This window comes from Peromyscus californicus, unplaced genomic scaffold (genome assembly GCF_007827085.1).
Source record: "Peromyscus californicus insignis strain IS unplaced genomic scaffold, ASM782708v3 Scaffold_5__1_contigs__length_169319896, whole genome shotgun sequence".
Taxonomy (NCBI): domain Eukaryota; kingdom Metazoa; phylum Chordata; class Mammalia; order Rodentia; family Cricetidae; genus Peromyscus; species Peromyscus californicus.
The window spans coordinates 123,199,957-123,225,117 of NW_026294573.1; the positions used below are offsets into that span (position 1 = coordinate 123,199,957).

A 25,161-nucleotide genomic window follows, 5' to 3' on the forward strand; every position below is an offset into this window, starting at 1 on the left:
AGTGTTCACTGTCCCTGCATCTTTACCAGTATTTGTTGCAGTTTTCACTATGAAAGCCATTCTGTCTGGGCTGGAATGGCATTTCAGTGTGCTTTTAATTTACATTTTCCTGATGTCTATGAACATTGGATATGTTAAAATATATTTATTGCATACTTGTACTGGAACTTTTATTACTTTTTAAGATTTATTTCTATTTCTTATTTGTGCGTGCATTGTGTGTATATGTGCACGTGTGAATGCAGATACCCTCAGAGTATAAGAGGTTTTTGCAAGAACAATGATTGTTCTTAATTGCTGAGCCATCTTTTCAGCTTTTACTTCATCTTTTGAGAACTATTTGTCCATTTCATCAGCTCATTTATTAACTGCATTGTTTAATTTTCAGTATTCAGTTTTGTTTTGAGATCTTCATATACTTTGAATATTAAACTTCTGTAGGCAAAGTTTTATAAGTAGCAAATATTTTTCTCCCACTCTCTAAGCTGTCTTTTCAACTCATTTGTTTCCTTTGCTATGCAGATTTTAGTTCCATGAGGTCTTATTTGTCAATTGTCAGCCCTATTTCCTGATTGGGTCATGTCCTATTTAGAAAGTCTTTCCTATGGTCATATCGTGAAGTGTTCTTCCAATACTCTCCTTTAATAATTTCAGATTTCCTAGTGTTACATTAAGCTCTTTGATTCATTTGACCTTACTTTTATACAGGATTGAGACAGATCTAGTTTCATTCTTTTACATGTAGACATCCAGTTTCCTCTGCCCAGTGTTAAAGAGACTGTCTTTTCTCCAATATGTATTGTTGGTGTATTTGTCAAAAATCAGATGGATGTAGCTAAATGGGCTTATATCTGGATCTTCTATTCTGTTCCATTGAGCTGCATGTCTTTTTTTAATGCCAGTACCATACTCTTTTTATTACTCTGTGCTTGTAAAACAGCCTGAAATCAGGCATGATAATACTTCTAGCACCATTTTGGAGTAGGATTGCTTTGACTCTCTGATGTTTTCTGTGCTTTCATATGAACTTTAAACCTATTTTTTTTTATTTCTGTGAAGAATGGTGGTGGTATTTTTGTGAGGATTGCACTAAATCTGAAATTTGTCTTTGGTAGGGCAGCCGTTTTCACATGACTATTTTTTTCAATTCATGAGTTACAGGTGATCTCTCCTTCATCTAGCTCACTATGGAAGTCTTTCAGTTACAGGGTTAGGCTTATTCCAAGATTTTTAAGCAATATTGTGCTTGGAATTTTACTTGACTCTTCCTAAGAATGTTGCTATTGGTGTATTGGAAAGCTACTGGGTTTTATGGGTCAATTCTGTATTCTACTTTGCTGAAAGTGCTTATTAGACCTAAGAGTGTTCTGGAGGAGTCCTTAGGATGTCTTATTTGTAGAACTATATCAGCTAAAAATAAGTATAAACTTTTTTTTTTACTTTTTTTGTTTCCTCTAATGGGTCTAGCTAAGATTTCAAGCACTATATTGAATAATAGAAGAAATTGATACCTGTCATAATCTGATTTTAGAAGAAATGCTTTTAGTTATTAGTAGAACAATGGCTGTAGGTTTGACATACATAGTGTTTATGGTGTTGAATTTTGTTCCTTCCAATCCTGGTTTCTTCAGAGCTTTTATCTTTAATCTTCTCTGCTATTGTTGAGATGATTGTATGATTCCTGTCCTTGAGTTATTTATATGCTGTGTTAACACTTACAGTTTGCCTATATTGAACTATACATGCATCCCTAGATTAAAGCAAACTTGGTCATGGTGAACAATCTTTTTTAATGTGCTGCTGAATTCATTTACACATATTTTATTAAGCATTTTTGCACCCATATTCATCAAGAAGATGGATCCATAATCTTCATTTTCTACTGTGACCTCATCTAGTTTGAGTATCATCATAGTATTGGCTTCATAAAAAGTTTAGTAGCATTCTTTCACATTCTGTTTTATGAAACAGTTAGGAGGACATTAATTTTGCTTCTTCCTAGTAGTCTGATTGAATTCAGAAGCAAATCCTTCCAGACTAAGGCTTCTTTTAGTTAAGAGAATTTTATTACCACTTCTATCTCAGTATTCACTATAAAGCTGTCTAAATTGCTTCTGTTCTATTGGTCCAATTTTGGCAGATCAAATGTGTCTATGCAATTATCTGTTTCCCTAGTTTTTATGATTTACTGAAATTTTCATTATCGAAGCATGCCTCAGTGATCCACTGAATTGTGTTAGTATCTGTTGTAACACCTCCAGTTTCGTCACTAACCTTACTTGTTTGGCTTTTCTCTTTGTTAGTTTGGCTAAAAGTTTGTCAGTCTTGTTTAGTCTGTCAAAGAGCCAACTCTGTGTTTCATTGATTCTTTGTATTGTTATTTTCATTTTCATTTTGTTCATTTCTACCCTGATTTTTATTACTGCTTTCCATCTAGTGATTCTGAGTTTGGTTTTCTCTTATCTGTCTAAGAACTTAAGGACTTAAGGTACGTCATTAAGTTATGTATTTTAAGATCTCTTTAATTTTTTAGTGTAGGAACTTATAGCTATATGCCTTCCTACCAGAACTGCACTCAGGATCTATGTTGTGTTTTCATTTTTATTTCATTATAGGAATTTTTTTGTTTACAGCTTGATTTTTCCTAGGACTTGTTGGTCATTCAATAGTATATTGTTCAATCTCCATGAGTTCATGTATTTTTAGGAGTTTCATTTGCTGTTATTTCTTATGAACAAATAGAGTGTGAAAAGTTGTTGAATTTTCTTATATTCATTAAGGATTGCTTTACATCCTAAAATATGCAATATTTTAGATTAAGTTCCATTGTCTGCTGAAAAGAATGTATTCTTCAGCAATTGGAGAGTGAAAATGATTCAGTTTATTCTATCAGTTATCTGTGTTGTTTTCCTGCTAGTGCTTTGATCTAAATAAACTGTTTATTGATGAGAGTGGAGCAATTAAATTACCCACTATTGCTGTGTGAAAGTCAGTTTGTGCCTTTACGTCCATCAGGGTTTTTTTTTTTTTTTGGTTTTTCGAGACAGGGTTTCTCTGAGTAGCTTTGCGCCTTTCCTGGGACTCACTTGGTAGCCCAGGCTGGCCTCGAACTCGCAGAGATCCGCCTGGCTCTGCCTCCCGAGTGCTGGGATTAAAGGCGTGCGCCACCACCGCCCGGCTCCATCAGGGTTTTAATAAAATTGGTTGTATATGAATCAGTGTGTATATGTTTAGAATTTTTATATCTTCTTAAAATACTATTCCCTTAATCAATGTGAAATGATCTTTTTCTGATTCATTTTGGTTTTAAGTCTACTTTGTCAGATATTAGTATAGCTACTATTGGTTGCTTTCCAGTTCCATATTCTTTGGATAAATTTTCCATCCTTTTACTATAAGGCTAAATTTGTCTTCAAAACAGAGATTTGTTTCTTAAGGGCAACAGAGATATAGGTCCTAAAATTTTTTTCCCTAATTTTCTGAAAATTGTTGTGTGTAAGTGTTTTGCCTGTACATGTGTCTGTGAGTCATGTGCATACAGTATCTAAGGAGGCCAGAAGAGGGCATCAGATCCCCTGTAACTGGAGTTACAGGTGACTTCAAGCCACCCTGTGTGTGCTGAGAATTGAACCCGGGTCCTCTGGAAGAACAGCCAGTGCCTTTAATCACTGAGCCATCTCACCTGGTTTATTGGGTTGAATATGAGGGTGTCCAAACATCATTACTGAGACATGTTTGATATATAATAGGCCACACCATTTTAAAATGTAAAATTCAATTACTTTGGTATCTTTACATTTTGACTATAGTTGTTCATATTATTTCTGTTATTTTTTAGATTAAAGCATAATTACATCATTTTCCCCTTTCCTCCTACCAATCTATTAGTCTGTGTCTTTTTATGGGAGAATTGGGACCACTAGCATTCAGCATTATTATTGAAAAGCCTCTTGTGGTTTTGTAATTTTGGTGTACTCCTAGTCCTCACATGCTTATTTACTGTTTTGATGCAGCTTGGTCTTTCCTGTGACCTCTTAGATATATTCATCTTTTTCTCTCTCAATGTGTAGGATTCCTTCTGATCTGTACTGCTGGCTTAGTGATCATGAATTCCTTTAGTTTGTATTTAGCATGGAAGGCTCATTTTTCTCCTTCAGTTTAAAGGGTAACTTTTCTGAGTAATTTAATCTGTGATGGCAGTTAGTATCTTTCATGGCTTGAAATACATAACTACATGCCTTCCTGACTTTAAATTTCTGGTGTGAAATCCTCTGTTATTCCAATGGGTTCACTTTTATGGTAACATGGCAATTCTCTGTTACAGCTTTCAGTGTCACAACTTGGTTTGTCAGGCTTAGCGTTTTCACTGTAATAGGACATGAAAGGAGTATCTTCTAATCTTGTCTGCTTGATGGTTTAAGTATGTCATGGGCCTGGACAGCTAACTCCTTCACTAGGTGTGGAAGTGTTCTATTATTGTTTTATTGAGTTTTTTCTATTCCTTTATCTGGGGCCTCTCCTTCATATTCATAAGGTGAGAATTTAAATGATGTCCCAGAGATCTCGCGTGCTCTTTCTATACTTTCCTATTGTTTTGTATTATTTTATAAATGGTCAACTCATCTACTTTGTTTGTTTGTTTGTTTGTTTTAGAGACAGAGTTTCTCTGTGTAACAGCTCTGACTGTCCTGGAACTTGCTTTGTAGATAAGCCTGGCCTCAAACTCACAGAAATCTACCTGCCTCTGCCCCCCAAGTGCTGGGATTAAAGGCGTGCACCACCACCGCCTGGTTTCTACATTTGTTTTAATCCCTGATATTCTGTCTTTCATTTGATCCAATCTCTCAAGCTTTCCATCAAATTTCTTATTCCATTTATTAATTTATTAATTCCTATTTCCAAAGCTTCAATTGATCATTTGCATATTGCTCTCTCCTTTTTGGATTTACCCCTCCTATGCCGTCTTCCTTATATCATTCAGCTATTTATTGTATGCTCTCTGAATTCACACAGGAGTTTATTTCTGTCCTCCTTGATTTCACTGAACACTCTTGAAATAATTTTTTTCCTTTTGAATTATTTGTTGGGGATTTCATTGACTTCACCTACTTCACCCTCACTGGAATCCTTTAATACAGAATTGTTAACTTCAGGAAGAGTCATGTTCCTCTGATTTTTTTTCATGTTCTTTTGTTTCCTCTTTGGGACTTGTATATCTGATACTGGATCACTAGTTTCATTTTATGTATTGTCTACATTCTTTCAGTTGCTTTTGCAATATTCAGGTGAGACTCAGACGTTCTGTGGTTGAGATGTGCTTTCTCCCCAACTAGACTGTGGGGGTTGCTCGGTAGCTAAACTGTAAGGTTACATTCTCAAAGTATCAAGCACAATTCTTAATAATCACTTTAAGAATAGAAAATTCAGTACAAAGTTAACTACACTGATAGTTAAAACCTGAATTAAAAACACATAAATAGAAATTTTAAAACAAGCATTCCTTCAATTTCAATAATTTTTAAGAATAAAGAAAAAAAAGGACAGTACAGCACATACAAAGGCATTGGTTAATGGGTGTAACAATATGAAAAAGAGAGGAAGACTAGTGATAAGTATACAGCAATGTAGCAAAATAGAAGAAGGAAAGATAAATATAAAGGGGAACAGTAAAGAAGAAGAGAGAATACAGGCTTAGCTAAAGGTACAGAAGGAGGAGAAAGAGAAAAAAAAAGAAATGTGAGCAGGCAAACTGAAACTTGGGGAAGTCGGACAGAGAGAAGTTCTTCCCTAGCACCAGCCCAACCTATGCTCTGTTGGGAGCCAGAGTGGGGTACAAAGACAGAGGACAGGGAAGCGGGGGCAGAGACAAAGACAGAGGAAGAGCAGACCAAGCTAGGCCATAAGATTAAATACTAGCCGGGCGTGGTGGCGCACGCCTTTAATCCCAGCACTCGGGAGGCAGAGGCAGGCGGATCTCTGTGAGTTTGAGGCCAGCCTGGTCTCCAAAGTGAGTTCCAGGAAAGGCGCAAAGCTACACAGAGAAACCCTGTCTCGAAAAACCAAAAAAAAAAAAAAAAAAAAAAAAAGATTAAATACTAACAAAGAGAATTATACAAGTAAGTACTTGAACTGCTCTCTCTGATTGAATCTATCTGACTTAAACACTTTATAAATGTTCTATGATCTGAGAAAAGGGGCAAAGATGAAATAAAATAGAAATAATTTTAATTTAAAATAAAGCTAGCAACGATAATAGCAAACTCACAGAATGAGAATAAGGAAAGCTAGGTTTACATCTCCTGAGGTTGTCACTCCATATGTGTTGTCTGGCTTTCCTTCCCTTGGCTACTGGGGTTCAAGTCTCCCAATGAGAATAAGACCAAACCTTTCTGATATTTCACTTCCTTTGGTATTCTTTGTGATGTTCTCCACAAAACAAAAGGGTGTGTTTATGGGGTGAGCAGTACAGGTTTGTATTTAAGATGGTCTTTCTATCTTTAGAGACTGGATGAAGCAGAGGAGAAGCTGTCTGCTCTTGGGTCTAAGACTTTGGTATCTTCAATTCTCTAGGCTTGTGGTAGGGCAAAGTGGTTTTAACAACTGTTCTCACATATATACTTGTGGTTGCTCTTCGCTCCTCCAGTGGAGATCCAGTGGCCAGCATTCTAATACCAGGATGGGGAGTAAGTAAGAGTCACTCATGACCTAGAGCAGTTGAGCCCTGCTGGAGCTATCCATGGTCCTGACTCACAATTTTCCCCTCTAGCTAGCCAGGTTCTGCTGGCCAGCTCTGAGTATAACTGCCAGCCGTTTTCCCTGGGTTCACAGACTGTCAGTTAGTGCAAACAGGAACCTTTGCCTCTAGTTTCTCCTATCTGCCAATTCAGCGAGGTCCTTTTCACAACAGCTTTGAGCCACTGCCCTAGTGAATCAAACTCTGACAAAAGAGAATTTCCCTAGCACTTGTGTCTTATAGACCCTCAGGGTGCCTATCTGACTAAACTGTAAATCTACTCAGCAACGAATCCAGAGTTGGTTCTATTTTCAGAGTCTCTGTCTTCACTTTTATCTCTGGTGCTAGCTGGCTCTCTCTCTCTTCTTCGTCTTTCTGCCTCCCTCTCTTCACTCAACTGCTCCCCAATTTTTCAGGAAATGAATGAACAGTGAATGTTTTCTGAGGCTTTCTTTAGCTTTAGCTTTGGCTCCTGCCCTCTTCAATTGCAGTTACCATTCAAAACTAAGCACTCATGATCTGGGAATGAGCTCTCCCTCCTCTCTCTTTTCTACTAAAATGTCCATGTCTTTCCATCACCACCCACTTTGGAAGTTGGATTGTCTCCACTGTTTCTAAATTATTCCTGGAGATTCTAGTAGTTGAGGAATGAGTGTCATTCACCATCGTCCTTCCTCAAAATATTCTTTGATGGATTAAAACTACTTTGAAGGGCCATTTCACCCAAGTTAGAATAGATAACATGAAGAAAAAAACATGATGAAGATACATGGTAAGAGGAGACTTTATTCAGTGTTGGTAAGAATGTAAACATATACAGTTACCATGAGAATTGGTATGGAAGGTTCTCAATAAGATAAAAATTAAACTACCATATCATACAACTACAACACTCCTGAGTATCTATCCAAAGGACTCTAAGTCTTATCAGATATATTTGTACATTCATTTTTTTTGTTTCATAATTTATAATGGAACCAGCCTAGATGTCAATCCACAGAAGAATGGATAACAAAAATGTGGTATATATACATAATAGAATTGTACTCAGTTATAACAAAAATAATGACATCATGATGTTTGCAGAAAATGGATAGACTGGAAATTGTTATCTTAAGCTTATTCTCCTAGACTTAGAAAATCAAATACTGCATGTTTCCTCTAGATAAGACTCCTAGATTTAAATTTTCATGTTTGTATATAGTTTGTGAAACTAGAAAGGAGAACATGAGAATAGTGGGGAGAAAGTGAAGACTTGGGAGGGAGAAAAGGAAAAAGAAAAGAGAGTAACAAAACACAGGTGACGTGGGAGAAGGATGATCAATAAAATAAGGATGGGGACCAGAACAAAGGGGCAGGGGACTGGCGAAAAGATGGGAGGTAAGAGGATACAATAAGTATGTAAGAAAATACCATCACAAAACCCATTACTCTGTATTCTAATTTTTAAACTAATAAAAACATAGTTTGTAAACTTGTGATTTGGGAGGTCACTACAACTATTAGTTCAACCATTCCTGTTCTAAGAATAAAAAAGAAAAATAATACAAAAACCCAATAAGCCTCAGTTTAATCTTTCTTTAGATTCTGAAGGTTTACAGGATTGTTCAGTATTTCAAGTTTATGGTAGATATTATTAGTATCATTTCATCAATGAATCAAATTATGCTATTTAATTGAAATTATCATATAACAAGATGCTGATAATGGACGTTTTATTATTTGTACACACACACATTCTGTATATAATAACACCCACAAATAAGCCAGAGTAATTCAAACTTCAACAATCAGTAAAATTCCCCCACATTCTTTATAGCTTGGTTGCACATAAAACTTACAGCAGCTGAATAAGTACTTGAGCTCTCCCCTGTCTTTGTTTCAATTTACCTGCACACCTGTGAGTCCTTTTCCATTGCCCCAGATAGAACGCTGGAAGCCAGTTCCTAGTGCTGTTAATAGGAGTTGAGTGCTTAACTTCTTACTTACTGCATATAAAAGCATCCTTATGTGTCAGACTGAAAAAGCATAATACAAAAAGGAATAAATACTGATTTTTATATAGAATCCTTCATATACAAATTATCCCAAAGAGCTTTACAAACAATGAATTCGGCACTGTAGTGCAGGGATGATGTAAACAAACACGGCGGCTGTGGAGCCCTCAGCAATAACTCACACAGAGAAGCCTCCTTGAAATGCCAGAAAGCATATTTCTTCCCCAGTACTCCTTCCCAAAGCAGAATGTCTACCTAGGAAGTTTGTTGTCAATCACAGAACTGCACTCATACTTAATGTAAGGGAGTGAAAAATCCTTAGTTAAAGGATTGATGCAAAAATACATATGGAAACTTCTCAAGGGGAAACCTGGTGTGCCTAAGTTAAATCTATTTACGAGGTGCCAGGTTACTAGGTCCATGTACTACTGCTAGGTAGGGTTTGGAGACAACGCACTATGGGTAACCTCCCAATTTTTATTCCCACTCTCCCACATCCCTATCTATTTTGCCTAAAGGAAGAATAAGTACCTTCTCATTTCTCAGTTTGTTATTTATTCCATTTTATGAGTTGTGTAAATACCTTCTTTGCAAAATTGATAGCTTCAAGAGAAACACATATCATCATTGTAGCCACTACTCCCTAGCATTACCAATGACCAACAGTATCAACCCAAGTTCCTCTAAACTGTTAGTGCTCAAGAATCAAGTTCTCAGGGAAATCTAAGTAAATAAGCACAATTTATTTATAAATGTCTTCCAGAGCACATTTATTGAAAGAAAGGAACTTAAATACTGCATCTCTAGTCTTGCAGAGCCTATATCTGAATTACTGGAATGAGGAATTTGGGGATTGGCATTGAGGATTCTTTTTTGTGTCGTGGTAATAATGAGCCATTTCAATAACCCACATATCAACACCCAGGCAGTTATCAAGGTTTCTGTTTGTTCCTTTGGGTCTGAAGCCAGCTGCTTCTGATGAAACAATGTAAAAATCGGAACTTCTAGGCCTTGATTATTGCCCTGAGGAGCACCTCCAAAGCACTTGATAGCAGCAACAGCTGTTCATTGTCATCTTAGGACAAGGAGCCATCAATGGAGGATTCTTCATGTCCCTGTCTGCTTGGCAGGGAAAGAGGACAGATTTTCTTTTCCCCTTGGGTTTTCAGAAACCCTCCTTAGGTCACTGAAGACTTGGTGTGCCTTTCATCAGCACTGATGCACTTCAGACATCTTTAAGAGTAATAGAATAAAATGTTCCAGCCTCTAGGACAGTAATAAAACATCCCAGCTCTTCATTGTATCTTTCTCTTCTCTGAAAGATGAAGCTATGTGATGGGTCAGCTAGAGTTGCAATAGTACCTCCTCCTCATCTATTTCTGGTGGCCTCACTGGGAGCAATGGGTACTGTTCTTTTCCCCCTGTTGGGAAATTCTGTGAGTATTCAGAAACTTGAGCCTTGGATTGTAGCATGAATCTTAAAGAGTTCTGCTTCCTGGTTGTATGCTCCGGCCAGCAGGGTATCAACGGGGGCGACCCACCTGTGGGAGAGAACGAGAGGGATGGGGGAGACACGAGAGAAGACAGCAAGACAGTGTGTTCTGATCAAGCTGCAAATTTTATTCTCCTCAGCAAGGCTTATATAACATGAGAGGGGGCAGGAAGGAGGGAAGGGGTGCACGACGTGCTGTGCGTGCAGGTGAAGGGCTACGTGCAAGTCGTGCAAGTCGTGAGGCTGCTAGGTGCTAAGATCACTGGTCAGGGCCCATTGTTCTGTTGCTATGCTACCTGACCTGCCTGCCTGTTCTTTATCTTTGGGGGCATCTGGTTTAGGGTAGGGGCTTGTTCTCTGGCCTAGCTAATACTTTTCCATGGTCCATGTTTGGTCTCTGACAGTTGAGATGTATTACCAGATACTTCAAGCTCCTATTTCCTTGATGCTAGATCATAATGGACTGTACCCTTGAACAGAAGTTAAAAATAACTACTATCTTCCTTGAGTTGTGTTATCACAGCAACAGGAAAAAGAAATTAAGATAAATGCTAAAAAATGTTTTAAGTTCCTAACAGTTAGCATTATCTCTTGGGAGCCCATTTGCCCTTCCTTCCACTTATTACTCCATATGGCATGAAACAATGAGATCTTCCAGTGGGACCATTGGAGGATGAGGTAGCCAAGAGAGGTGTTTAGGTTTCTGGCTTGTGTCTTTGTTGTAGGGAACTGTACATAAAAAGGAATCACTAAAAAAAGCCTTGCCTGTTCTCTGAGGCTGAGCTGCCCTTCTAGGAAGCATTACAAAGCACCCTCAGAACTCTGCATCATTATAAAATCTCCAGAATCCCAGCCCTAACTATCTTGACACACTCTCTTCTTCATTTCTGGGTCCAATAATTCAGGCAGACTCTACTCTGCAGGCCAGTTATGGAATCAACTCTTGGTGGTCAAGTCTCCCTTCTCCTAACGTACTTTGAGATCCTGATACCTGAAGATTCACTTTGTATCTTGAGACTTTAAAATTACTGTACAAAAGAGTTGCAGGGGATTTGACTTGCCTAGCATGTACAAGACTCTAAATTCAATCCTGAGCAACACACACACACACACACACACACACACACACAGTTTCTGTACCAACTTCCTACTTCTTAGAGGCTAACAGTTTTATGCTCAAAACAGATGACAGAATTTGTATATTCTAAGTCCTCAACACACTCTGTCATATCCTCATGCTTTAAGAAATTATCTTTGTCAACTGGATTTGATGGTGCAATCCTACTGCGTCAGTCCTTGGGAGACTGAGACAAGAGGATCACAAGTTCCAAGCAAATCTGAGCTATGTAGTAGGAACTGCCCAAAGAAAATGAGTCAGGCAGTGGTGGCGCACACCTTTAATCCCACCGCTCGGGAGGCAGAGGCAGGCAAGTTCCAGGAAAGGCACAAAGCTACACAGAGAAAACCTGTCTCGAAAAAAACCAACAGAGGGAGGGAGAAAGAGAAAAGAAAGAGAGAGAGGTATTGGGGAGGAGGAAGAAAGGAAAAGAAGAAAAATATGACTAGGATATAGATCTCCTCAGTTCTCTGAAAAGCAGGGCAAGATTTTTAGTCATCTGCTACAAACAACCTCCACTTCAAAGTGTTGTACCAAACATAACTTTCTGAGTGTTAAAATAGGAAACAATTGCCATAAAGGTTTTATATTAAAAAAAAGACTATGAAGCCCTCCCAATGAGGTCTTATTCCATGACAATTAAAGGAGAAAAAAGCAAGAATACAGTCACCCAATTTTCCACCACATTAGCACTGTTAACTCCTAACCCAGGTTTCTGAGAAATTTTTCATGGAGCAGAGCATCACATTAGATAAACAAAAACCAGAGAATTTCATAATTTCTTAATCATGGACCTGAAAATGTCTACAAGTTGTTCCAAACCCAAGAGTTATGCTAGTGTTGAGCAAAAGAGATTATTCCATTCCCAGTTTACCAGAATTTGCCCCAAGACTAGTTGTGATTCCTGCTGGAACATGGAGTGCTCACTCTACTAATGCATGATGGAAAACCTTGCACTCTCTATGCAGAATGGCACCTCGTGCTCATACAAAGAGCACAGCCCTGCCTCCTGCCAATCATTCATCAAAGAAGGGATTTGAGTAGCAGTGGTTCTGTAATCATATATATAAAAAATAACCAGACTGGCAGGAGTCATTCTCACATGGATTCAAAGTCAAATCCTAAGTTCTTTCTGGATTGCTAAATTGACCCAAAATTGTTGAGGTATTGCACACATACAAAGTCTATTATCAAAAAGTATCTTGTCTAAGAAAGCATCTAACATTTTGTTGTGAACATTTTACCATGTAGTTGATGTTTTCACATCTTAATGCTAGAACAAATGAAAGTTTAGTAGATTTTATTTTTCCCATTTTAAGAACCCTCCCAATGCAAATTTCTACCAATCATACTGGAATTAATTTGTAAGGAGCCACAATGACACTTTTTCTAAAATCCAACACCAAAAAAAATACTTTTCTAATATTATAGATATTCAATAAAAACCTATACTCATTGTGTGTCAAGAAAATGCCTCTGGTGGGTTTTCTCACTTCCTCCCTACAAGAAAAACCACATTCTTCTCTCTGTGTGTGCACATGTGCATGCATATACGTACAAGCATATACACGCAGGGACATGCATATGTCAGTACTATGTCGTGAGAGTACAAATATATGTGACCGTGTGCTTGTATGTGTATGCATGTGCAAAAGCTAGATGTTCATTCCAGGTGTCTTCATCTGTTGCTCTCTGCCTTAGTTTTGAGACAGGGTATTTCCACTGAACCTGAGGCTTGATACAGAGACTGGCCTGTTAGCTTGGGGATCTGCTTTTCACCACCTATGCCATCCCCCAGAACTTGGCTCACTGGCACTCACTGCCACACTTGAATTTATGCCAGTTTTAGGATTCTGAACTCATGTCCTAATGTTTATATCACAAGCATGCAACTTGGTTATTTCTCCAGAAGCAAATTGTTTAAAAAAATCAAAAACATTCTTTAATTGATAAACATATCTACAGTTTTATAATCAAGTTCCTTGGGACTTCAGTCTTCCTTTGTTTTATTTTGCTGTAACAGAATGCCTGAGACTTGGTGAGTTATAAAGGAAAAAAGTTTAATTAAGAAGTAAGGAAACTAGAGGTTCAAGGTGAAGTGGGTATCTCTGATGGAAGTCTTGTGATGCATTATAATCTGACAGAAAGACAAGCAGGCAGATATGGAAGAGAGAAAGCACATGGGATAGACTGGTTTCATGACAGTGACTAATTCAGTCCCCAGAGAGCAAGGTAGGCATTTACTCCTTAGAGAGCTAGCCCAGTCCCTGTAGAACAGCATGACTTCCTAATGGAGGCTTCATTTTCATAGCCCAAACATGCCTTAAAGTTTCCACATCCCAACACTATTACATTAGAAATCGTATTTCAACATGAGTCTTAAAGGGGATAAAACATATTTAGGCCAAAGCAACAACCATAGGGAATGGCTTTACAACCTGGAATGCCACTAGCTTGGGCTGTGCACACACTGCTCTCCAGAGAACGCATGTAACAAGCCCTTAGCAACCTCAGACTCATACCTCCATGTAGCCCCATGTGTATCTGCTTTAAACAGTGGGAATAAGTTACTCTCCTTAGCAGCTCTAGGTAAAAACCTTGTTTTAAACACATCCTGGAGCAGAATCCAAGCAGTGGGTCAACCTGGCCAAGAGTGGTTTGGGATACATGCACACTGAGGCAAATTGTGATCTCAAATTGAATTTTAGAGACAATCTCTGCTTTACTGCCTTATGCCTGTGCATCATTTGGCATGCATATGACTAAAATGGCATTCTTAGTGAGAAGGGACATGCATAAAGAGCAAACCTACCTAATCCAAGCACATTGATCAAAATAGAGAACCATTCAAACTATATCCTAAGTAATGAGCAGCTGCTTCTTTAGAATCTCGTTTGAAAAGCTCCAAACAATAATTAGAGCCCTTAGGTATATTTTACTGTTATTTATTTTGTTTTTGAGATTATAATATAATTACATCATTTCTCCCTTCCCTTTCTACCCTCCAAACTGTCCCATATTCCCCTCCTTAATCTCTTTCAAATTTAGAGTCTCTTTTTCATTAATTGTTATTACAAGCATGTATGTGTATATGTGCATATATATAAATACACACAATACACACACACACATATATATATACATATATATATATATATATATATATATATATATATATATTCCTAAATATAACCTGTTCAGTCTATATAATGTTATTTGTATGTATGATTTTAGGGCTGGTCATTTTATATTGGGTAACAACTTGGTGTGCTCTTGCCTGGTGAAGACTATTTCTCCTGCACTCTGCATTCCTTTCTTGCCTATAGTTATTTGTCTAGGGTCGAGAAGCCTTGTGATAGTTCCCCCTTCCACATTAGCATGTCGTTGCTCTCTCAATTAATGTTTAAGCAGTCATGTTTTTGAGACTTTAGGTACATAGCTCCTGACTTTACTAGGAGACACAGCCTCACAGCAAGCACCCTACCCTCTGGCTCTTACAATCTTTCTGTTCCTTCCTCTGTAATGTTTCCTGAGCCTTAGGTGTCGGAGTGTTTCGTAGATATATCCATTGAGACTGGGCTACATTGCTCTGCATTTCCCATAATGGTCTCCATCTGTTGCAAAGAGAAGTTTCCTGGATTAGGACTGAGAATGATACTCATCTGCAGGGGGAACAAAGGACTAATTTTTGGAATGCAGTTAGGAATTATGTTACCCAAAAAGGAAAACATTACCTGTTCTCTCAGATTGGAGGCCCTTAGCTCCAGTCTTCAGATGTGAGTACATATCCTGAAATAACTGCAGAAACCAGGAAAGCAGAAAGGACCCTTGCCAGTGTTTGGGGGTGGGGGAGCAATAGAGAGGGAAACAAGAGAGTACAAGTGATTTAAGAAAATGGGGGAGAGAGGGGGAGACAAATACAGAAGAAGAAGGGAATAGGATAAAAATAACAGTAAAGGTATCTGATAAAGCCATAAGATAGCATGCTATCAGCTATCTATCCAATAAGAAAACTATAATACATGTAGGTTTGTACATAAATATCCCTAACGAGTTTAAATGAAATGTGCTCATCTGAGATGATAATGCTACCATCAAGAGCCAAAGACCATCTAACAAAACTCCAAACAGCAGGTATGAGAAGCCCTCTTTTGAGTTGTGGATCATGGCTGCCCAAGAAACTCCTGAAATAATTGAGTTGTTGCTATTGGCCTTGGTTGCCCCATGAGAGGAGGAAGTTAAGTACCTGCTGCTAAAGACAAAGTGCACTTCAGACACAGGGTCTAGAGGCCTCTGCACTGAAACTGACTGGAATACCTCCTCCCTGAGGACTAGTTTTCATGATATCAGGAGCCATGCAAGCAATCAAAGAAGGAAAGCAACCAACAGTCCAGTCAAGCTGTTCACTGAGAAGTGCAAAAAACCAGCATGACGTAACAACCCTAAGGATACAGCAGTAGCATGCATACTACTACCACTTTACTAAACCAGCATAATCCCTTAAATATTTCTACCAATGTGACCCTTTGTTGTGTTACAGTATATTCTAACCTGTTCTACACCTTTGCATTAGATAACATTTCCTTACTACTTTGCAATGTATTTGGGCTTTAATTTTATCCTTAAAGAGACCAATAACATGGGAACTCACAGCCCAGAACCTGAGAGTCTTAGTTAGGATTTCTCTTGCTGTGAAAGAGGCACCATGACCACAGCAACTCTAATAAGAAAAAACATCCAATTGAGGCTGGCTAATAATTCAGAGGATTAGTCCATTATCATCATGGCTGAAGGCCTGGCAGCATGAAGGCAGACATGGTGCTTGAGAGGCACCTAAGGGTCCTATGTCTGGATCTACAGGCAGCAGGAAGAGACCTGTGAGCCACTGGCCTGGCTTCAGCATCTGAAACCTCAAAGCCCACCCCCAGTGGCCCACTTCACCCAACAAGACGCCATCTACCCCAACAAGGCCACACCTTCTAATAGCACCACTCCCTGTGAACCTATGGGTGTCATTTTCTTTCAAGCCATCACACTGATCCTTGGTAATAAATCATAGCAGATGCCCTACTAATGTTTTGATTCATTCTTTAAATAATTATAATGATTTTCTGCTCTGAGTTTTTCCAGAACTAGTGCTCTGTTAAATGAAAGAATATTTCTTACACAGAACTGATGAAGCTATCAACCAAAACATAGCAATCAAATCAATGGAAAATTTTATTTATACTTAAATCAAGCCCCGTTTTCTGCATATTACTAGTTTCAGTTTAATACCAATAACTCATACCTAGTTCAATATTTCAAAATTTTTAAGATATTGAAATTTAAGTGAAAACATGCATTGTAAGTTTTGAGTTGTTGACTAGTTTTACATATAACACAAGAATTGTGCATCCCTAGGCCAAGCTCCAGAAGTACAGTTGAAGAAAGGGAGGAGGAATTATATAAGCAAGGGGGAGGGCCTTCAAGATCATGACCATGAGGGAAAATCCAGAGACAGCTGACTGGAGCTCTTGGGAGCTCATAGACCAACAGCTAGGGAGCCTGCAGGGGACTGACCTAAGCCCTCTGCATGTGGGAGATAGTTGTATAGCTTGGTCTGTTTGTAGGGACCCTAGAAGTGGAACCAGGAACTATCCAGGGCATATGAGCTGGCTTTTTGGAACCTATTCCCTATGGTGGGATGCCTTGTTCAGCCTTAATGCAAGGAGGAGGAGGTTGGTCCTGCCTCAACTTGATGTGCCATGTTTTATTGACTCCTGTAGCAGGCCTTAACCTTTTGGAGGAGTGGATGGGGGAGTTGTAGAAAGGAGGTGGGGGAAGGGAGAGGAGGGGAGGAGGGAGGAAAAACTGTGGTTGGTATGTAAAATACATAAAAAACTAATGATAATAAAAAATTGTGCATCCTTGGTGGGAGGAGTGACATGCTTAGACTCTGCAAAGGGACTGGACTTTGAAAGGTCATAATCCAGCACTTTAGGGCCATATTTTCAATCAGTTTCACCTTAACACTTTACCTAACACTTTCTATTTAAAACTTTTGAAGTTCTAAGAAAATGTGTTTTAAATAATCATTTTAATAACTTAATGGAATTGATATTCTATGAGTGAAATTTTATTGGCAACTCATGCAAACATACTTAATGCCTCAAAATGCTGTATTTTGCCATACAAAATGCTGTATATTAATGTAGAAAAATCAGAAGGATTTAATTTGTCTACATTAATCAGTCTCTATGTTTTAAATTCTTGTTTTTCTTTTGAAAACCACTTTTTAACAGACTTTTTTGAATTTCACTTTGTATGGGTCTCTCTCTCTCTCTCTCTCTCTCTCTCTCTCTCTCTCTCTCTCTCTCTGTGTGTGTGTGTGTGTGTGTGTGTGTGTGTGTGTGTGTGTGTGTGTCCAGGTACCCCATTCATGCATTATTGTGGAAGCCTAAAGAGGACTTTGAGTGTCTCCCTCTATTACTCTCCACTTTATCATAACCTTGATGCACGGTCTATCACTGAACCTGGATATCACTCTTTGGGGGCTAGATTGGCCATCCAGTGAGACCCAGTGACCCTCCTGTCTACTTCCTCCAATACTGGGCTATAAGCAATTGTGGTTATAGCAGGCTTTATAACTAGATGATAGGAATTGAAATGAAGGTCCACAAGATTGTACAAAGGGTGCTCTTACCCTGAAAACTATCTCCTCAGTGTTTAAAAAAGGTTTTTAAGTCCCTTTTACACAAAATTATTCAATTTTTTAAGTTTAGGGATACAAGAGACATCTTTCTCTTTACTTGCTGTAAAGGCAGTTTACAGCAAGTCCATAGCCAACATTAACTTAAATGGAGAGAAACTCAAAACAATTCCACTAAAATCTAGAACAAGACAAGATTGTCCACTCTTTATATCTTTATAATGTAGTACTTGAAGTATTAGCTAGAGCAATAAGACAATTGAAGGAGATCAAGGGTATACAAACTGGAAAGGAAGAAGTTAAAGAATCTTTATTTGCAGGTGATTTAATAGTATAAGTAAGTGATCCTTTAAAAAAAAGCAGCAGGAAACTCCTACAGCTGATAAACATTTTCAGCAAAGTAGCTGGATATAAAATAAAGTCACAAAAATCAGTAAGTCCTGCTATATACAAATGGTATATAGTCTGAGAAAGAAATCAGGGGAAAATCACCTTTCATAATAGCCTCAAATAATAAAATACAAAATATCTTCAGGTAACTCTAACCATTCTAACCAAGCAAGTGAAAGATTTGTATGATAAAAATTTAAGACACTGAAAAAAGAAATTAAAAAAGATATCAGAAGATAGAATGATCCCCATGCTCCATGGATCAGTCTGATCAGCATAGTGAAAATGGACATCCTACCAAAAGCAACATACAGATTTAATGCAATCCCCATCAGAATTCCAAAACAATTCTTTACAGTCTTCAGCTTCATTTTGAAACACACATACAGAAAAATGGGATAGCTAGAATAATCCTGAATTATCAAAAAAACTACTGGGGATACCACCATCCCTGATTTCAAGTTGTATTATGAAGCTATAGTACAAAAACAGCTGGTAACAAGATGATTGCATGTAGAAGAAAACAAATAGATCAATTCTTAATATCCTGAACAAAACTTAACTTTGAATAGATCAAAGGTCACAACATAAAACCAAATACACTGAACCTGATAGAAAAGAAAGTGGAAAATTATCTTGAACTCACTGGCATAAGAAAAGACTTTCTGAAGAGAGAATACTGTTAACACAATCACTAAGATCAATAATTAATAAATGGGACCTCATGAAACTAAGCTTCTTCACAGCAGATGACATAGTCATATGAACAAAGTAGTGGGCTACAAAAAGATCTTTACCAATTACACATCCAATAGAGGGCTAATATCAAAAATGTATAAAGAACTCAAAAAACTGGACATCAAAAAAACAACTAACTCAATTAAAAAATGGAGCACAGATCTAAACAGAGAATTCTCAAAAATGGAAATTCAAATGGCTGAAAAACACTTAAAGAAATGTTCAACATTCTTAGTCATTGAGGAAATGCAAATCAAAACTACTTTGAAATTTCATCTTAGACTTGTAAGAATGGCTAAGGTAAGTAGAACAAATAACAGCCTTGCTAGCAAGAATATGTAATAAGGGGAACACTCATCCATTGCTGGTGGGTATGCAAACTCATACAGCAACTATGGAAATGAGCGTGGCAGTTTCTCAGGAAGATGGGAATAGATCCAGATAAACCACTCACAGTCATATATCTAATTCATGCTTCATCCTACCACAAAGACACTTTCATGTTCAACCATGTTCATCCTACCACAGAGAACACTTGTTCAATTTCTGGATGTTCATAATATTATGCATAATATTGAAATTGAAAAAACCTAGATGTCCCTCAATAGAAGAACAGATTAAAATAATGTGGTACATTTACACAATGGAATATTACTTAGCTGTTTAAAAAAATGACAACATGAAGCACACAGATAAATAGACAGAACTAAAAAAAAATCATCCTGAGTGAGGTAACCTAGACCCAAAAAGACAAATATAGTATATATTCATTTGTATGTGGATATTAGCTGATAAATTAATAACAAACAAGCTACAATTTGTAGAACCACAGAGGTTAGATATAAAGTAAGAAAGTACTAGGGGGAAGATAGATCTCCCTAGAAATGGGAAATAGAATAGATAATCATAGTTGGGTGGGGGGCTAGAACAGGAGGATCAAGTGGGAAGAAGGAGGCAAGAGAGGGACAAGAGAGGAAATATGGGAAGAGAAAGCTAAAATTAAGGGCCATTTGAGGGGTAATATGGAAACCTAAAATAGTAGAAGCTAAAATATATACATATATGAAGGTGATCTATGTGAAATTGCCAAATTATCAGGGAAGACAGAGTGCCACTGGACAACTCTTGTCCCCATATAAAGCTTCCAGTACTAGGAATTGGTTACTTCTAATCATTGACAAAATAGTCCCATGGGAACCCCTAAATAACCCAGGCTGCTGGTAAGACTATAGGTCGCTTTCCACAAACTGACAACAAAGTCCCATTGTTGAAGACAACACCCACACAGCTCATTGAACATGGAGAGGTTGAGCTGGTGCTTTATATGCTATTATCTTTGGTACAGGAAAGTACTCTTCATGCTACCAAAGGAGAAATGTAAACACTAATCCAACAACAAATCCTTTGATCTAAAATGGTGTCTTGCCTGCAAGACATGGTAGGGCAATAGTGGCACAAAGCTTGCAGCCAAGAACAGATTTGACTTAAGACCCGCTCTGTCAAATTGAGCCCCTACTCAGCACTCCACAGGTGACAAAGAGCCCTAGATTAGATAGCCCAGGGATCTAATGTAAAACCAAATGCTACTGTTCTACTAAAAGAATGTTACAATAAAATGACTCCTAATGACTTTCTGCTATTCTTGTACATCAGTGCCTTGCTCAGTCATCCTCTAAGATGCTTCCTCCTGCATCAGATGTAAACAAATATGCACAGACAGACAATATGCACAGAGTGAGAGACCTAGGAACACTCATCTCTAAATGGAATATCTCTATCAAATCTCTCTTTTCATGGGCTCAGGGGGTCCTAGGGAAGAGGATGCTGAAAGAACGTAAGAACCAGAAGTGATGAACACCACCAAGGAAACAAGGCCTTCTAAACACAACAGGACCTACACATGAGCTCAGAGAGACTGAGGCATCATGCACAGGGCCTGGACAGGGCTACACCACATGGTATCCTGCAGGTGAAAGGGGATGCATGCCCCCATGGTGTCTCACTGGGGAAGGAAACTACTCTTTTTTTATGATTCTTTTTAATTACAATTTTTTCTTTCCTTTTACATACCAACCACTCTTCCCCCTACCTCCCTTTCTTCCTCTCCCCCATCTTCCTCCCTCCCCCATGCCACCCCCACCCCCTTCCCATAGAGGGTAAGGCCTCCCTTGGGTAGTCAACACAGGCTGGCATGCCAAGTTGGGGCTCCTAGCCCCTCCTCCCCACATCAAGACTGAGTAAGGCATCCCACCATAGGAAATGGGCCTTAAAAAGTCAGTTCATGTACCCAGGATAAGTCTTGGTCCCACTGCCCATGGACCCACAAACACATCAAACCACACAACTTTCACCCACATTCAGAGGGCCTAGTGTGGTACAATGAAGGCTCCCCAGCTGTCAGTCCAGAGTCCATGAGCTCCCACTAGCTTGGGTCAGCTATCTCTGTGGATTTTTCTCATCATGATCCTGACCCCCCTTGCTTCTATAATCCTTCCTCCCTTTCTTCAGCTGGACTCCAGGATCTTGGCCAAGTGCTTGGCAGTGGGTCTCTGCATCTGCTTCCATCAGTCACTGGGTGTAGGATCGATAATGACAATTAGGGTAGACACCAATCTTAGTGCAGGGGAAAGCTGGATCAAGCACCCTCCTCATCATTGCTGAGTCTTAGATCAGAAAATTGGGAATCGACCTACCTCAAGACCCAGTAATACCACTCCTGGGCATATACCCAAAAGATGCTCAACCACACCACAAAGACATTTGCTCAACTATGTTCATAGCAGCATTATTCATAATAGTCAGAACCTTTAAACAACCTAAATGCCCTCAACCAAAGAACGGATAAAGAAAATGTGGTACATTTACACAATAGAGTATTACGCAGCTACTGTAAAAAAAAAAAAAAAAAAAAAAAAAGTCATCACGAAATTTGTAGGCAAATGGTTGGAACCAGAAAAAATCATCCTGAGTGAGGTAATCCAGACCCAGAAAGACAAACACGGTATGTACTCACTTGTAAATGAATAGTAGATGCAAAGCAAAGGCTATCCAGGCTACAATCCACAAGGAAACTACTCTTAAGGATAGGCTGCATGCCCAGCAGTGTGTGTCCAACAGAAAACAAACTCAATGTCATCTTTAAAGGTTCCTTGTCTCATCATGTTATGTCATGCTTATTTTTTAAAATTCTATTTTATTTTTTCCTCCTTTTTTTCTTACCCTGAATGTCCTTTGGGCATGTATTATGGCTTCTAGTTTAGTGTTTTTTTTGGGAATTCTGAGGGTGCCAACGAGTGGGTCTCTGTATCTTTAGATGTTCCTAGTGCCTTTGCTTTGGGCTCTTTTCCTCCTGGTTGTTTGTTTTATCCTATTCCATTATTTAGTTTTTGTTTTTATCTTATTTTATTTTATGATATTATATTTTTTTATCATCCCTTATAAGCCTTTTTTTTTTCTAATGAGAGACAAAATGGGAATGATCCGGATAGGAGGAGAGGGGTGGAAAGAGGAGGTGGGAGGAGTAGAAGGAGCAGAAAGTATAATCAGGGTATAGTATGTGAGAAAAAAAATCTATTTTCAATAAAAGGAAAATGAATTAATATATCAAAGATCACAAAAAAGAACTTATATATCACTATGGTTTATATGAATATAATGTGATAATAATATATGCAGTGGAAAATGGATTTCATCATTAATTATGACAGCGATTTTCCCATCATTTACAGGGTTTTGTGTTTTCAGTGAAAATTTTATGTTTCCAGTTTTATAGATCAAATAATTTAATAATAATTTTTTTCATGTGGTCTGAGTAAATGTAAGGACATATTATTCTTTAAATAATAGTAGCTATGTTAAATTTTCATATACATATTATCTAAGAGCATGCAAGGTTTAGAAGAAATTATGAATTGGAGAATTAATCAAACCTGGTTTTGAGAATCCAGTCCACCTACCTACCTACCTACCAGGTCCATGACTTTGCAGAAACTCTTATCTACTCTGAGCCTTTAATTCCCTCATCTGTCAAGTAGCAATAGCCATCTGAAAAATCATCACAACGATAAAATAAGAAAGCATCAAGCCACATAAAACACAACACAAGTGAACTGCCAGCGTGAGAGGCATTCAAAAACTACTAGAAAATCCCTCCTTTCTTCGACTTCCAAAATGGAAATACACTTGGCTATAAAAACAGTATTCTGAAAGGCAATCGGCAAATTGGTCAAAAAGCACCACTAATTTTCTGTGTGAATCTCTTATGTGTAAGAGAGTGTGAGTATGTGTGTAAGGACATGTGCTGCATATCACACTGTAATTTGATTTCCTTTTTGACAAATGCTGCTCTTGTTAAATACCTCCCTTTCATTTTTATATCAGTCATACATTCAGGAAATTTCTTAATTTTGTTGCAAAAAGACTGTTTTATGAATTATTAACCATTTACCAGCTTATTAGAGTATGTCAGGATTACTCACTCACTGCTTTTAAAATATATTAGCTACCTGAATTTCACTGCTCTGACACTGACTGTCAAAGAAAATTGGAGAGTTTTTCCCTTCTAAATGATTTCCCTATTGTGCTCTTTGGGAGACTAATGGGCAGTGAGTTTCAGCCCTTTCTCATCTGGAATTCTCCTTTAAGACATCCGCTAAGAATTTATATCACGTCTGCAGTGATTTGAAAATCTAAGACTCTAGAAGAAATGATATTTTAAATTATTTCTACTTTTGCAAAATTGCTTTCAAAGAGTGCACAATGAAAAGAGTAGCAATTACTAACATACCAATGCTCACAAGGCCAATGCTTTGTTTGTAGATTTTTTTTTTTGTAGTCCTTCCTTAAAAAAAAAATATCAGCCCAGTTTCATTTCTGAGCTTCACTGAAACCCTTAACAAGTTTTTGGTGTGGGCTTTGTCACTTTATATAGCCCTGTTTTGTTCTTTGAGCTCCTGCTTGAGCCCTGTGGAGTCCAAGTGGTAGTTGTAACTATGTGCTCAGACAGTTCCTGCCTTTAACAGGATAGGAAGCTAAAGATGGTTGAGGTCTAAGAGAAAAAAATTTCAAAACAGCTATACCTTGCCTAGTTATGCTTTAAATTCTATCTAGTATATAAAAACTTATTATACTATTAGTGAAATTATTTTCCAGCTGTCTAAAGTTTACCAATTGTTTCTTTAACAAATAGAATGCTACTTCCTTGCTCCAAGGGGACACCCAATAGCAGCATCTTGGATAACCATTCTGTGAAATACAGAATCAGGCCACCTCCCTCCCATCAGAGTTCTTAACGAACTCACATCGCATCTAAATCTAGTTAATTCCTTTCCAGGAGTTAGTGGTAATATAGACTGAGAGTAACACTATATGTGTCTTCACGTGCCAAGGATCCATGCCTTCTCCAGCTTCTGGAATACAACATATCTGTGGTCTATTTACTGCAAAGCTGACATCTCCAAGTGGACATCTGAATCCTGAGAAAGGGCCAAGAAGCCATGGAGATGACTGAGAAAGGCTTCCTCAGAACATAAATTGTCAGCATTCGCTACCCGGTGGAGCCACAGACACACAAATACCAGCGATGGCCTAAAGATGTGTTTCTCCTTTTGTTTTTCATTGGTTTCCTGCTCATTATTCAAAGTCACTCTCCACATTTTCCGTCAATCATGGATTTGAAACAAATTCCTTCAAGCTTGTGAAGCCATCATTGCTGATTTAACCCATGCTGTACCGACATAAGGAAATGGCACAGATGGAGTAGTGGATAAAGCAGAGAGGGTTATTTTCCCCAGTTCTAAATGTCGGAAAGTTAGAGATCAAGGTGCTTCTGTGTGGTGGGAGTTTTCTAGTCATGTGTTTCATGGAATGTAGAAAGGCAACCACTCACACAAACCCTGTCTATACCAGCAATGATCTAGTTATGAGGGTTGAGCCCTTGTGACCTACAGATCACCCCAAATTCACTGCTTTTCAGAACTGTTCCATTGAGGGTTAAATGTCAGC

At 38.2% G+C, this 25,161-nt stretch overlaps 1 long non-coding RNA gene across 1 annotated transcript in view; it reads right to left on the reverse strand.

Annotated features, from left to right (window-relative positions):
• Positions 1-7,501: 7,501 nt before the first annotated feature.
• The window catches only part of LOC128097466 (uncharacterized), an 80,287-nt gene continuing 62,627 nt past the window's right edge, over positions 7,502-25,161 (reverse strand). Inside the window, exon 2 of the long non-coding RNA XR_008213868.1 lies at positions 7,502-10,271. This is a non-coding gene — a long non-coding RNA (uncharacterized LOC128097466). The remainder of the gene's footprint in view (positions 10,272-25,161) is intronic.